This window comes from Nicotiana tabacum, chromosome 17, assembly GCF_000715075.1.
Source record: "Nicotiana tabacum cultivar K326 chromosome 17, ASM71507v2, whole genome shotgun sequence".
In the NCBI taxonomy this organism is placed as follows: Eukaryota; Viridiplantae; Streptophyta; class Magnoliopsida; order Solanales; family Solanaceae; genus Nicotiana; species Nicotiana tabacum.
The window spans coordinates 26,680,956-26,684,833 of record NC_134096.1 but is presented as its reverse complement, the minus strand read 5'-3'; positions in this window follow the sequence as shown (position 1 = coordinate 26,684,833).

Here is a 3,878-nt window from a genome sequence, read left to right as displayed (position 1 = left end):
AATAACCTAGCCTCGAAACTACACGTGCTGGTGTAGTAGTAAATTGTGGCTATTCCCCTTATTTGGGGTGAGATTGATATGATGAGAGCATTACCTGTTATTGGGATGAGATGATTACTAGAAAAGGGTGATGTCGATCCATATGGCATTGTGGTGAGACGGCCTAGCTGGTCGGGTTGTGATCGGACGTCATGCCGCACATATGGTGGTGATTGTGCTTGAAATGGTGAATGAGATAATGATTGAGATTGAGATAGTGATTGCGATTGTAGTTGATGTATTAGGTGAGACAGCCTAGCCGATCGGGCCGTGATCGGACTCCGTGCAAAATACACGGTGGTATATCTATATCGGTGCTAAGATCTCCCAATCTAAAATATGAAAATTAAATGAAAACTTGTCTTATTCCTAATTTGATGTTTTGGGTATTGTTTGAGACTCCCATTGATTTTTATGATTTTTCCCTTTCTTTCATTGGCATTCTATTTTGAAAGAGGACAGTTAGCTTTTCATACTAGTACTATTCCATATGTACTAACGTCCCTTTTGCCGGGGGCGCTACATCTTTAATGGATGCAGGTGGCTCATCAGCGGGCTACTTTGGTCCTCGTTAGCAGTCACACCCTCTTCCCAACTGACTTGGTATGCCCCACTTCACTTCGGGGTCGTATATATTTTGTCCTTATGTACTATGTTTTGAGGAATAGACGGGGCCTTGTCGCCGACACTATCAGTGCACTCTTTTGTATCTATTAGAGGCTCCATAGACATAGTGTAGGTGGTATGTTGGTGTTGGGAAGTCAAACTAGTAATGCTGTAATTATATCACACGTTCCACATCAAACTATGGAAGTGTATATATTTTGAAACTTATAAATGATGTAAATGCTGATAACGAATTTGTGTTGTTGTTCACATGATCCTTCTTACTGTTTAATTAATGAATTGGATTTTATCATTATTCATGAGTAAGTTCGGGTAGAAGGTATTGTGCATGCTTGCTCGGTCAGGTAATCTCAGTTGAGCGCCGGTCGCGCTCCCCGAGGTCGGGGCGTGACAGCAGTTACCGAGTGCCGAGTGTACCGAGTGTGAGACAGTGAGATTGAGTACTCTGAGAGTGCGAGTACATGAGTTCATCACTATGATGCATTACATTTGACATGCATACTTGGCATGTAGGCATAGAGATGCATTTCCTCATGCTAAATGGTATTGTGACATTCATGGCTTCACATGCACATTGACATGTAAACATAGTGGTGTACTTTTTCTCATGCTATCTGGCAATAAAACATTTTATCTGTTGTTGAAAGTTATTAAGAAAAATCACAGTTTTATGATATACTCATATTTTGGTGATTTTGGTGAAAGATTTGGGTTTTATTGTGATACCTGGAAAGCATGCCTATTTTAAGTAACTGTGAACGAGCTGAGCATTATATCTTTGAGTTATTACTTGTACTGCTTTCATTATACTGTTACGATTTGTTCTTGGCTATTGGTGTTGGACTTATTGAGTACATGAGGTCTGTTGTACTCATACTACACTTCTGCACCTTGCGTACATATTTTGGAGTTGATGTTGCTGCATATGGCGGGAGCTGGCATTGAAGATATACCTACGTTCAGGTTATAACTGCCTCTTGTTCTTGGTGGCTTTATATTTATAAATTTGTTTATGTATATTTCGAACAGATGATGTATTTATTTCATACCAACTTTGTAAACTCTAAATCTTAGAAGCTCATGATTTGTACTACTAATCCCTGGGAAGTTTTATATAAGTTCAATTATTTCTTCATTTATTTTCTCTATAAATCTCATTTGAATTGGATTGTTACTAATTGATTTACCTAGTGAGTTGAGTTAGGTGCCATCACAACTTGTTGGATTTTGAGTCGTGACAAACACATAGTTCAAGGATCCCTAATTCTCTCAAGTCAAGGTTAGACCCAACACTTATCTCACTTTGCGAATTAAAGCAATCAACCAACCACGACCTTGCCTTTCCAACAAGCCTCCAAACCAACCAAATATAGCAAATTGTCGATCAAATGATTCAAAATAAGCTTTAGAACTACCCAATAATGAAAGAGATTCAATTTTGATCATTTTTTAAAAAGTTAACCCCCGGCCTGCTTGGTCAAAACCCGAGGTTCAGACTAAAACTCAATTACTCATTCATCCCCGAGCCCAGTTATGTGATTTGTTTCGATATCCGACCTCAATTTGAGGTTTAAATATCAATTTTATAAAAATTTCCAATTTCTACCTAAGCCCCTAATTTCTACTATAGAAATCCTAAATTTGATGTTGGAATCTCATGAAAAGTAATGGGGAATTGAAAAAAATTGGATTAAAGTCACTTACCAATAAATTTGGGAAGAAAAGTCTCTTGAAAAATCGCCTCTAGAATGTTTAGGGTTGAGAAATGGTGTAAAATGAGCTAAGTCCCGATTTTCCCTCTTTTACCCACCTACAAATGTCACATTTGCAAAGACTTGTTCACAATTACGAGCATCGCAAATGCGAGACAAGGGTCGCAAATCCGAACCCTGCCTTAGAAGAACAGAAGTCGCAAATACGGCAAATTGACCGCAAATGCGAATAACCAGCCATCGCAAATGCGACCCTTGTCTCTGAGGGCCGCATTTGCCAGGCAACGCAAATGCGACCAAGTCCCTTTTTTGCTGCATCGCAATATCTTTGTAATTCCGAAGAAGTCCTATTTTTGCCAGGCATCGCAAATGCGACCAAGTGATCGCAAAAACGATCATGTGCTGTTCGCAATTGCGAACCATTTCCTCGCAAATGTGAGGTTACCCAATCCCAAGCCCTGCTCGCAAATGCGAACTCTTGTCCGCAAAAGCGAGGCTCGCAAATGCGAGCCAGACCTCGCAATTGCGAGATCTGCATCAGAACACCAGAGCTGGAAGGACACCAGCTAACTTCAAACCATCCAAACTCATCTGAAACGCGTCTGAAACTCACCCGAGCCCCTCGGGCTCCAAACCAAACATGCACACACTGTAATAACATCATATGAACTTGCTCGCGCAATCAAATCACCAAAATAACATCTAATTTTATAAATCGAACATCAAAATGAATGAAATTTCAAAGTAAACTCAAGAACAACTAGAATCATATCTAAGCGTCCGAATCATGTAAAATCAATTCCGAATTGGAACAAATTTTGCAGACAAGTTTCAAATAGCAATATAGACCTATTCCAAGTTTCAACATCAAAATCTGAACCCGTTAGCTATGAAGTCAACTTACAGTCACACTTAGGAAATTTTCAAACATTCAAAATACTAGTTTTCGGCAAAATGAGTCAAATCAATATAGGACCTCTAATTTCAATTCCGGGCATACGCCCAAGTCTAAAATTACGATACGGACCTGCCAGAATCGTCAAAATACCAATCCGAGGCCGTTTTCACAAAATGTTGAGTGTGGTCAACTCAAGTTGCTTTTAAGGCCAAAATTCATGTTTTTTTAAAATTTTCACATAAAAATTTCAAAAGCGACACAAATCACGCACGCAAACCAAGAAACATCAAACGGAGCTAACGTGGGTCTCGAAATACGGAAATAAAGGCTAATATTCAAAGCGACCTATCAGATCGTCACATCTTGAGATATGTACACGCGCAAATGCAAAGCACGTACCTCAAGACTACTTCTTGAAATAGTATTAACTTGTTAATTAGATAAACTCAATGCCTGACAACTGCCCTTAAAAAGTAAGAACCAGTTATTTGAAAAATAAAACATGAAAATTATTAGAACATATTAAATTACATTTAAAGATAAAAATCAAGTGTAGATAAGTTAAATCTTTAGCTTATATATATGAGATTATATGCACATCT